This window comes from Lissotriton helveticus, chromosome 5_1 (assembly GCF_964261635.1).
Source record: "Lissotriton helveticus chromosome 5_1, aLisHel1.1, whole genome shotgun sequence".
Taxonomy (NCBI): domain Eukaryota; kingdom Metazoa; phylum Chordata; class Amphibia; order Caudata; family Salamandridae; genus Lissotriton; species Lissotriton helveticus.
Window position 1 is genome coordinate 328808197 of NC_136065.1, and position 12897 is coordinate 328821093.

Consider the following 12897-nt stretch of genomic DNA (forward strand, 5'->3'; position numbering starts at 1 on the left):
TTCAGAACTTTACTAGAGGTACCTCTCAAGTCAGAAGCAATAGCTTAAAAAATCTGTCACAATGCTGTAATAACTCATGTTGTTCCTAAATGTCCCTCTTGAGTAAGATGCAACTGCTTATAATTTCCTTCACATAGTTGAGGGGAGTGGCTTCAACATAAAAATTTACATCTCCACTTTTCCTACTCTAATAAAGCTTTAATATTCTTTCATGAAGCTGCAGTTCGCAATTTGTTTCTAGGTGTTCCTCACAAGTCAAATGTAAAAGGATTTATAATATTTTGTGAAGGTGCAGTACCTTATGTCATCACTAGGTGTTCGTCCAGTGGCGGCCCGTGCAGGTAAGCGTGGTAGGGCATTGGAGCGGGGCCGGGCGAGGGGGTGGAAGTGACAAACAATGGACTAGTGAAAATAAATAAATAAATATTCCACTTACATTGCGCTCGCCGTATCACCGACTCAGCAAGGCGTCGAGCACAAGGTAAGTTGTTTTATTTATTTTATTTTCACTATTCCATCGTTTGTCACTTCCAACCCCCCACCCCTGCCCCACCCCACCGTGCTTACCTACACAGGCCGCCACTGTGTCCCTCAAAAGTCAAAAGCATTAAACTTCTTCTATATAGGTGCAGTTCCACTAGTCATTCCTAGGTGTACCTATCCCCTTAGCGCTTCCTTGAGCGTTGGAAGCACAGTTATACTTCAATGGAAGAATGAGGCTAGTCAGTCTTGCTTAGGTGTCCTTGTTCAGCCCCATGGCTGTCAGCGGCAATCCGCCCACTCTGACCAGAATGGACTTGATGAACTTGGACACCGTGTTGGGATCTGTAAAGTGGTGGGTCTTACCATGATGAAAGATTCTCAGCTTGGTGGGGTAGAGCAGTGAATATTTAGTGCCTGTACAGTGGAGGGCATGCTTGTTCAGGTGGAAAGTTCTCTTGGCAGTCTGCACTGCTATTGTGAGGTCTGGGAAGATGGAGATTTCATTGCCCTGATAATGGAGTTGGCGCTGCTCTCAAGCAAGACGCAAGACTGTATCGATGTCCCAATAATTCAATAAGTGAGCTATGATAGGCCAAGCAGATATTCCCAGCAGCCGCTGCTGCCCTAGGGACCTGTGGGCCCACTGCAATATACACATAGCAGACAATGCCTCACAAAATAGTTTTTGGAGCAGCCCCTCCAAAAAGTCTTCCTTTCTACCCATGTCCTTTGATTCTGGCACACCTAGGATATGCAGGTTATACCTCCTTGAGCGAGCCTCAAGATCTTCATTTTTTGTACGGATAACTTCCAGCACCTTCTCCGTATGCATGAGCTTTTCCCCAGTTGCTGAGGGTCCATCTTCAACATCCGATGTGCATCTTTCCAGCTATTACAGTCTATTGTTGTGCTTATCCACCTTTTCTTTAAGATGGTAGAACCTGTCTGCCAGAAGGTCTATTTTAGTGTCAATGGCTGTCAAGCTTTGTTTCAAGCTTAGAAACATGTCATGAATATCCAGCGCAACCAACGAGCTTTCAACATTGCTTGGAGCCTGCGGGGGATTGTCAGAAAGAGGGTCCATTGTCCATGTCTGTCTGCGGTTCTCTAAGGATACTTTGGCTTGTTTGGTGCAAGGTTTCCCCATCTTTCAGCCGGATCAGCACCCCAGGTCCCAGCTGTGTCCACAGGGTGCACATCTCCACCAGTCTGCCAGGAAATCTACTCCGCCGTTGGGGTCCCACCTCACCTCTGCCAATAAGCAGTAGAGGGGCATGAGCGGACAAGCAGCCATGCACAGCAACACCTCAGCTCAGTCTCCCCAGCACTATCCAACAGTGCTGTAACAGACCTCACAAATTTTCAAAGGTAGGCCTCTATGCAGGCATTTAGGCCCGCTACACTCCAGCGCCACCCAGGGGGCATGAGCAGGCCATGGCATAGGTGATCCGGCAAGTATATGTCAGTATATGGACATTAGTCTGCGGGCAGTAGCATGCTGGGGGACAATACATCATGTCCATACAACTGAGGGGTTGCAGGGGGATCTGCACACATGGGGGAAGTATGAAGCTCACCCCCCAGGTTCCAGTCAATTGTTCAGTCACACAGGCCTTCTCAGCTGCCTTCCACCTCAGTCTGGCAGAGACTCCAGACAGCCATCTGGCTCTGACACACACTCCCAATTATACATTGCTCACATTATGCAGCTTCCAAGGGTCTCACCACAGCCACAGACATTCATACACCTTGCACAATGATGTCTCGGTGTCCCAATTCATGGTCCCCACTGTGAAATCACTCGCCAGATTGTCAATATCCCTATTCGTAGGATGGCCACAGTCCCAGCCCATTCTCTGTGTTCTCCGCGGTGCTCCGCCCCTTAAGCAATCCTGCAGGCAGCATGTCTGGGACTCAGGCCACTGGTCTCAGAAGCACACTTGTGTACCAGGCTAGGGAGACTCCACGCTATAACTTCACAATGGGGGGGGGGTCAAAAGCCCCCCCTCCATTCCCCAATACCTCCTCCTCGATTTCGGCTGCTCGTCTGTGGCTGTCAGGAGGCCCAGCGGCCGACACTTGGCTCTGGCATGAGCCGCAACAGATCTCAGGCAAATGGCATCAGGAATCCCTCAATACAGGGTACAAAGTCTCTTTTTGGGTCAGTAGGGCTTCAAGGAGCAAATTCATGTATCCTTTTCCAAAGGATAAATAAAGGCTAAAAAACTTGGGCCGTCAGAGCCTCAAGGAATTGCAGCCATCTTTGAGGCCCAGCTCTCTAACGCCCCCGCAAGCATTGACTTTTTTTAGTATTAAATCTTTTTATTGAAGAAAGCAGCTCATACAAAAACAAAGATGCCTTGCGGATCAGGAATATGCAATACAACGATAGGGGCATTAAAATGCTATGACATTTTTTTAAACGTAGCTGCAGTTCTACTAGTGGTTACTAGGGCTCCCGCAGTTCCACAAATCATCACTAGGTGTCCTAAACTTCCCTCTAGACGAGAATTGCGCTACTAAAGCCTTGTAAAGAATTACCTGCACCAAGCTGAGGGTGTGTGGCTTTAATATATAAATTTGCATACACACATTTGCACTTTCAAACAGTTGTGCTTGTTTTTCATAGGATTAATTATTTGAGCTGGTTTATAGTGAGGAATGAACATTTTAATGTACAATAAATGTCTTGAGAGGTATGAAATTAGTTTATGTAACCTTACTATGCATAAGGAATAGCAGTCATTGGGAAGTTCAAGTGTCTTAGAAATTCAATTTTGAGGGAACTATTTTTTACGAGCATGTGTACATGTGGAAGTCTATTGATCTATACCTTTTGCCGGGGTGGGAGGGAGTATAATTTGAGTGACATGTCAACAGAACACTAGTGAAAGAGTTTTGATTGGGAGGCACTATATATTTCTATATGATATTTTTTGGGGAAAACATGAGGCTTGCAAAACAGCAAAAGCTGTCTTTAGGCCGGTCCTAAAAAGCCTTGTTCATCAGAAATAGCCCTGACAAGTCTGTCGGTATATGCATGATGTGCTGCTCAAATCCATGTTTTTGCCTTTGAATTCTTGGACTTGTAGACTTTTTTATTACATTAGAATAAGGACTACAAGTCTCAGAATTCAAAGAAAATAAACCTTTCCTGGAGCAGCACATCACGCATGGACCTGGGAAATGTGCAGCTATGCCTTGCTAACATCATGCACAAAAATGTAGAATGCAGGTAAGTTTTAGTTACTTAAATTGCGAGTTTTGCATTTGGGATGATGAATCCTAAATGCCAAAATGCTGGTCGCAGATCTGCCCGTTTGTGACCCGTTTTTGCTTTGATGCATGTGGGCCAAAGTGTTAGCGTTCCGAAAAGCAAACAGGTATTGATTGCATTGGCCCAGCAAAGCAAGCTTCCTTCACACACAGAATGGAAATGCATCAGAAGTACACGCTTTACTAATGCACACATGTTCAGCAAATGCAAAAGATCTGAACAGTTGCTTGTACAAACAAGCATTAGCAAAGCCATTCGGTCTGGTCTTTCACAGAGCTACAGGTATCTCAAGTACTAGTTGTCCCTTTCGAGTCAAAAATGCTGTGTAAGTCTTTAACAAGATTGCAGCCCTTCAGAACTTTACTAGAGGTACCTCTCAAGTCAGAAGCAATAGCTTAAAAAATCTGTCACAATGCTGTAATAACTCATGTTGTTCCTAAATGTCCCTCTTGAGTAAGATGCAACTGCTTATAATTTCCTTCACATAGTTGAGGGGAGTGGCTTCAACATAAAAATTTACATCTCCACTTTTCCTACTCTAATAAAGCTTTAATATTCTTTCATGAAGCTGCAGTTCGCAATTTGTTTCTAGGTGTTCCTCACAAGTCAAATGTAAAAGGATTTATAATATTTTGTGAAGGTGCAGTACCTTATGTCATCACTAGGTGTCCGTCCAGTGGCGGCCCGTGCAGGTAAGCGTGGTAGGGCATTGGAGCGGGGCCGGGCGAGGGGGTGGAAGTGACAAACAATGGACTAGTGAAAATAAATAAATAAATATTCCACTTACATTGCGCTCGCCGTATCACCGACTCAGCAAGGCGTCGAGCACAAGGTAAGTTGTTTTATTTATTTTATTTTCACTATTCCATCGTTTGTCACTTCCAACCCCCCACCCCTGCCCCACCCCACCGTGCTTACCTACACAGGCCGCCACTGTGTCCCTCAAAAGTCAAAAGCATTAAACTTCTTCTATATAGGTGCAGTTCCACTAGTCATTCCTAGGTGTACCTATCCCCTTAGCGCTTCCTTGAGCGTTGGAAGCACAGTTATACTTCAATGGAAGAATGAGGCTAGTCAGTCTTGCTTAGGTGTCCTTGTTCAGCCCCATGGCTGTCAGCGGCAATCCGCCCACTCTGACCAGAATGGACTTGATGAACTTGGACACCGTGTTGGGATCTGTAAAGTGGTGGGTCTTACCATGATGAAAGATTCTCAGCTTGGTGGGGTAGAGCAGTGAATATTTAGTGCCTGTACAGTGGAGGGCATGCTTGTTCAGGTGGAAAGTTCTCTTGGCAGTCTGCACTGCTATTGTGAGGTCTGGGAAGATGGAGATTTCATTGCCCTGATAATGGAGTTGGCGCTGCTCTCAAGCAAGACGCAAGACTGTATCGATGTCCCAATAATTCAATAAGTGAGCTATGATAGGCCAAGCAGATATTCCCAGCAGCCGCTGCTGCCCTAGGGACCTGTGGGCCCACTGCAATATACACATAGCAGACAATGCCTCACAAAATAGTTTTTGGAGCAGCCCCTCCAAAAAGTCTTCCTTTCTACCCATGTCCTTTGATTCTGGCACACCTAGGATATGCAGGTTATACCTCCTTGAGCGAGCCTCAAGATCTTCATTTTTTGTACGGATAACTTCCAGCACCTTCTCCGTATGCATGAGCTTTTCCCCAGTTGCTGAGGGTCCATCTTCAACATCCGATGTGCATCTTTCCAGCTATTACAGTCTATTGTTGTGCTTATCCACCTTTTCTTTAAGATGGTAGAACCTGTCTGCCAGAAGGTCTATTTTAGTGTCAATGGCTGTCAAGCTTTGTTTCAAGCTTAGAAACATGTCATGAATATCCAGCGCAACCAACGAGCTTTCAACATTGCTTGGAGCCTGCGGGGGATTGTCAGAAAGAGGGTCCATTGTCCATGTCTGTCTGCGGTTCTCTAAGGATACTTTGGCTTGTTTGGTGCAAGGTTTCCCCATCTTTCAGCCGGCTCAGCACCCCAGGTCCCAGCTGTGTCCACAGGGTGCACATCTCCACCAGTCTGCCAGGAAATCTACTCCGCCGTTGGGGTCCCACCTCACCTCTGCCAATAAGCAGTAGAGGGGCATGAGCGGACAAGCAGCCATGCACAGCAACACCTCAGCTCAGTCTCCCCAGCACTATCCAACAGTGCTGTAACAGACCTCACAAATTTTCAAAGGTAGGCCTCTATGCAGGCATTTAGGCCCGCTACACTCCAGCGCCACCCAGGGGGCATGAGCAGGCCATGGCATAGGTGATCCGGCAAGTATATGTCAGTATATGGACATTAGTCTGCGGGCAGTAGCATGCTGGGGGACAATACATCATGTCCATACAACTGAGGGGTTGCAGGGGGATCTGCACACATGGGGGAAGTATGAAGCTCACCCCCCAGGTTCCAGTCAATTGTTCAGTCACACAGGCCTTCTCAGCTGCCTTCCACCTCAGTCTGGCAGAGACTCCAGACAGCCATCTGGCTCTGACACACACTCCCAATTATACATTGCTCACATTATGCAGCTTCCAAGGGTCTCACCACAGCCACAGACATTCATACACCTTGCACAATGATGTCTCGGTGTCCCAATTCATGGTCCCCACTGTGAAATCACTCACCAGATTGTCAATATCCCTATTCGTAGGATGGCCACAGTCCCAGCCCATTCTCTGTGTTCTCCGCGGTGCTCCGCCCCTTAAGCAATCCTGCAGGCAGCATGTCTGGGACTCAGGCCACTGGTCTCAGAAGCACACTTGTGTACCAGGCTAGGGAGACTCCACGCTATAACTTCACAATGGGGGGGTCAAAAGCCCCCCCTCCATTCCCCAATACCTCCTCCTCGATTTCGGCTGCTCGTCTGTGGCTGTCAGGAGGCCCAGCGGCCGACACTTGGCTCTGGCATGAGCCGCAACAGATCTCAGGCAAATGGCATCAGGAATCCCTCAATACAGGGTACAAAGTCTCTTTTTGGGTCAGTAGGGCTTCAAGGAGCAAATTCATGTATCCTTTTCCAAAGGATAAATAAAGGCTAAAAAACTTGGGCCGTCAGAGCCTCAAGGAATTGCAGCCATCTTTGAGGCCCAGCTCTCTAACGCCCCCGCAAGCATTGACTTTTTTTAGTATTAAATCTTTTTATTGAAGAAAGCAGCTCATACAAAAACAAAGATGCCTTGCGGATCAGGAATATGCAATACAACGATAGGGGCATTAAAATGCTATGACGTTTTTTTAAACGTAGCTGCAGTTCTACTAGTGGTTACTAGGGCTCCCGCAGTTCCACAAATCATCACTAGGTGTCCTAAACTTCCCTCTAGACGAGAATTGCGCTACTAAAGCCTTGTAAAGAATTACCTGCACCAAGCTGAGGGTGTGTGGCTTTAATATATAAATTTGCATACACACATTTGCACTTTCAAACAGTTGTGCTTGTTTTTCATAGGATTAATTATTTGAGCTGGTTTATAGTGAGGAATGAACATTTTAATGTACAATAAATGTCTTGAGAGGTATGAAATTAGTTTATGTAACCTTACTATGCATAAGGAATAGCAGTCATTGGGAAGTTCAAGTGTCTTAGAAATTCAGTTTTGAGGGAACTATTTTTTACGAGCATGTGTACATGTGGAAGTCTATTGATCTATACCTTTTGCCGGGGTGGGAGGGAGTATAATTTGAGTGACATGTCAACAGAACACTAGTGAAAGAGTTTTGATTGGGAGGCACTATATATTTCTATATGATATTTTTTGGGGAAAACATGAGGCTTGCAAAACAGCAAAAGCTGTCTTTAGGCCGGTCCTAAAAAGCCTTGTTCATCAGAAATAGCCCTGACAAGTCTGTCGGTATATGCATGATGTGCTGCTCAAATCCATGTTTTTGCCTTTGAATTCTTGGACTTGTAGACTTTTTTATTACATTAGAATAAGGACTACAAGTCTCAGTATTCAAAGAAAATAAACCTTTCCTGGAGCAGCACATCACGCATGGACCTGGGAAATGTGCAGCTATGCCTTGCTAACATCATGCACAAAAATGTAGAATGCAGGTAAGTTTTAGTTACTGAGAATTACGTCTACACAAAAAACATAGTTTTGGACAGGTCAACACCACATACACTAACAAACACAGTTAAGGCAACAAATAGGCAAGTTTCCCCACCCATAAAACTAGGTGTTATCAGTAGCACTCTAAGTTCAGCCTGTTTTGCAAGTGAACTATTGTTGGAAGAGAATGCGAACTTTAAAAGGTGTACATCTCATTCTAAACAATTCATGAAATGAAGTTCTCGAAATATTCAGTAGGCCGGTCATTCGGGATTGTAATCAAGTTAGGGTTGCTTATTGATAAGAGACACTCTTTGGCACTTTTCTTTATCTACTAGGTACGAAACTGTCCTCCCACGAGTAAAAGGCTATCAAGTCGTCTTCATTTCGCTTCTGAACAGATCATTGCAATTTTTCATGATAAACAAACCGAATGCATACAACCGAAATGGTTTAGATAATGAATCCCACGTTGTGTGTTGTACAAAGAATGAAGCTTTAATGAAGATCCCATTGTGCATATTAACTCTCTAATATGAGTGACACAAAGGCAATCCGTAGCATGATATACGACCCAATTAAAAAGAAAAATACATACCCACAATTGCCCTAAAACTTTCCCATCAGCATCACATACCCTGCAATCAGCTCACAGCAGGTTACAACATAGGTTGGGGGCTGAATTTGACGTGTTAATGAAGAGTAAGTTTACCAGAGCTCTGGGTCCTAAATTTTTTTAAGAGAAAGTGTTGGAACTGACTCTTTCTGGTTGGCTGAGGTGGTGCCCTAGACAGGCAGAGCCTACCACTCCTGTCAGGGGTGAGGGATTACACTCACTGTATAACCTGTGCTCACCCTTGGGTAGCTTGGCACTGAGCAGTCAGGCTTATCAGAGAGGCAATGTGTAAAGCATTGGCACAGCACTCTCACAAAATAAACACACAGTGCATCACAAAAGAGACTTCACACTGTAAATTAAGTTTGTATTCAATACACACATTAATTAACACAACATGATTATATATTTCTGGGCATAAATCACATTGGGAAATATCACTAGCAATACTAGGCCCATACATGTTAAAATGATATCAATAGTATGCACACTTGAGAAAGATCCTACTTTACCGCCCAGCACCCTTAGCGGTGCGAAGCATTGTCAGAACTAGGCCCACCCTGGAAATGATTACAATTCAATACCACACAGTTATAGGGTGCACCCCAGATCACAATAAAGTTCAACCGCAGGATGCGGAGCAGAAGCGGGCTGAGTGAGATAGTCATTCAACCACAGGGTTACACAAATGGTCTTCCAGCACAAGCCCAGTTCTGCGAAGCACAGGGGGAGTCACACAGTCTCTTGACTCAATTCTGATCGCACTTGGAATCATTGCTCAGCCCAGTCAACTACTATCACCACCAGTCTACTATCACCACCCAGGCCCGATTCAGGCAATACTATCTGGCAACACAAAGTCGTCGGGCTGGGTGAGAATAGAACAGTTGTTCTGCCTCACTGAGGGCACAAAAGGAACAGTCGATGAATGGGGAATAAGCAGGAGAGCCTCTCTGAAGAAGAAGGCACGCCATCAGATGAACATAGATCAAGGTAGCAACCAGGCAATCCGGGCAGAACAGAACACAAATACACTCCTCTGTTCCCCCTGGAAATGAGGCACAACATCTGGTGCACGTTGATACTAGTCGCACCAGACAGTTCTGGTCACACACAACGAAGAGTTGCAAATTGTGTACCTCACTGGAATTGAGGCCCAATGTCTGGTGTAGGTTGATATGGGTCACACCAGACAATTCTGTTCACACACACAGGTGCAGGTTTAGCAGTGCTGCACGAGGTAGAATGGAGCACTGCTATGGGTTTCGCCATCTCCTCTGAGCATTGCCCCTGCAAATTAGATCTTCACATAATGAATATGCAGTCGGGGTGTCTCACGAGAGACATGTGGCATGATCGATGAAGCATGCCACGCAGGGTTCCGCAACCTGGAGAATACTTTCACCACCAACAAGATGCTTATATGTGTTGAGGCAACCACGATGTAGAGGCCAAACTCCTGAGGTGCGGGCAATACTTTTAGTGCTCCACACAAGGCAATCCGTTTTCCAGGCATATCACTTAGTTCCACGCTCATGTCGCACTCGGAAGCATTGCTCAGCCCAGTCAACCACTATCACCACCCAGGCCCGATTCAAGCAATACTATCTGGCAACATGAAGTCGTCGGACTGGGTGAGAATAGTACAGTTGGTCTGTCTCACTGAGGGCACAAAAAGAACAGTTGATGATTGGGGGATGAAGCAGGAGAGCCTCTTTGAAGAAGAAGGCACCCCGTCAGATAAACATAGATCAAGGTAGCAACCAGGCATTCCGGGCACAACAGAACAGAAATACACTCCTCTGTTCCCCCTGGAAAAGAGGCACAAAATCTGGTGCACGTTAGTACTAGTCGCACCAGACAGTTCCGGTCACACACACTGAAGAGTCGCTAACTCACAACCTCCCTGGAAATTAGGCACAATGTCTGGTGTGCGTAGATTCGAGTCACACCAGACCGTTCTGGACACACACAACAAAGAGTTGTAAATTCTGTACCTCACTGGAAATGAGGGACAATGTCTGGTGTGGGTTGATACGGGTCACATCAGACAATTCCGTTCACACACACAGGCGCAGGTTTAGCAGTGCCGTACAAGGTAGAATGGAGCACTACTATGGGTACACCCTCCCCTCCGAGGGTTGCCCCTGCAAATTAGATCTTCGCGTAATGAATATGCAGTGAGTGTGTTGCACGAGAGGCATGTGGCACGATCGATAAAGCATTCCACGCAGGGTCTCGCAACCGGTGAATACTTTAACCACCAACAAGATACTTATGTGTGTTGAGGCCCCCACGATGTAGAGGCCAAACTCCTTAGGTGCGGGCAATACTTTTAGTGCTCCACACAAGGCAATCCGTTTTCCAGGCATATCACTTAGTTCCACGCTCATGTCGCACTCGGAAGCATTGCTCAGCCCAGTCAACTACTATCACCACCCAGGCCGATTCAAGCAATACTATCTGGCAACATTAAGTCGTTGGACTGGGTGAGAATAGTACAGTTGGTCTGCCTCACTGAGAGCACAAAAAGAACAGTTGATGATTGGGGGATGAAGCAGGAGAGCCTCTATGAAGAAGAAGGCACCCCGTCAGATAAACAAAGATCAAGGTAGCAACCAGGCATTCCAGGCACAACAGAACACAAATACACTCCTCTGTTCCCCCTGGAAATCAGGCACAACATCTGGTGCACATTGATACTAGTCACACCAGACCGTTCTGGTCACACACAACAAAGAGTTGTAAATTCTGTACCTCACTGGAAATGAGGGACAATGTCTGGTGCAGGTTGATACGGGTCACACCAGACAATTCCGTTCACACACACAGGCGCAGGTTTAGCAGTGCCGCACAAGGTAGAATGGAGCACTACTATGGGTGCGCCCTCCCCTCTGAGGGTTGCCCCTGCAAATTAGATCTTCGCGCAATGAATATGCAGTGAGTGTGTCGCATGAGAGGCATGTGGCACGATCGATGAAGCATGCCACGCAGGGTCCTGCAACCGGTGAATACTTTAACCACCAACAAGATGCTTATGTGTGTTGAGGCCCCCACGATGTAGAGGCCAAACTCCTTAGATCGGATAATACTTGTAGTACTCCACACAAGGCAACCCGGTTTCCAGGAACATCACTTAGTCCCACGCTCACACCGCACTCCCAGTTGGGATCAAGCAGAAAATGTGGACACTTAAGAGGTCACTGCTCTCCGGGTGTCACACGTAGACAGTATGGGTCCCTTGCGGGAGGTCTTTGATGTCCCTGAGACATCCAAAAGGGAACAGGGGACAAGCCAACAAGCCCTTGGAGAGCGCACTTGACGGTGCCACACAGCAGCAGGTAGTCAGCTCAGGCCAGACACTATCCAGGAATGGTGGACAGTCCCATCCAATGGCAGCAATCCTCCTTGTGCACAACAGATTCCTCTGGCAGTCTTCACCACACAGTTCCAGATGTCTTCTCCCATGTCCCCACAAGTGTATCTCTATGCAGCTGAGGTATGGTAATAATGATTGTACAGTAGTGTGCCTTTGAAGGTGGCAAAGGGTTTTCCTTTGAACCACAGAATTCTCCCATAAATGTTATTCCTGTCTGCCGTGAGGTTGTGGAATGTAGATTTTAATCTTTAGTAGAGCCATGATCTGGCTCCTAAAAGGCCAAGTGTCAAAACCTCTCCCTCCAATCTATCCAACCAGACCTTCAAATTGCAGAGGCCTTTCATTCCAGTTGCATGCCCAATGTTTTAGCTGTCGCTGGGGAATGCACATATGTGCTCCCCCAGCCTCTAGTGTCGTCTGGAGTCAAGCTAAAAGGCACACAAAGAATGTTAGAGCATTTCTAAGCTATTTATGGCAAATCCACCTTTACCACAGAAGAGGATTTGTCATTGTGAATCCAATGATTGGAAACACCAGTCCAAGCACTTGTACTTCCTAGACTAGACTATGGTAGTGCAACACTTACTGGACTCCCTAGATCGTCAACTGCTCCACTTAGAGCATCACTTAACTCAGCAACCAGACTCATCACGGGTTCCAAAAGACATTGCCACATCTCCCTAGACTTTAAAACGCTCAATTGGCTACCCTACGAAGCAAGGATCCCACTATAAATCGCCTGCATGACACACAAAGCTCTACACCACAACACTCCGAGCTACCTGGCCCAGAAACTCGAGCTCTCGTGTTGGAACAGACCCTCTAGGAGCACCAACAACCTCCTTCTGAAGCCGCAAAGATTTGCTAAGAAGAAAACGTATAATCGTGCCTTCTCTGGAATTGCTCCAAGGATTTGGAATGCACTACCCCCAGAAACCAGACGCAACCCATTATTTACATCCTTCAAAAAAGAAGTAAAATCCCTACTCATGACGAATTTCTCGTGAACTTTTTCTCGGATTCCTGGAACATTCCAGCTGTAACATATGTCTTTTATCTCAAATTTCTTTGTATTTTT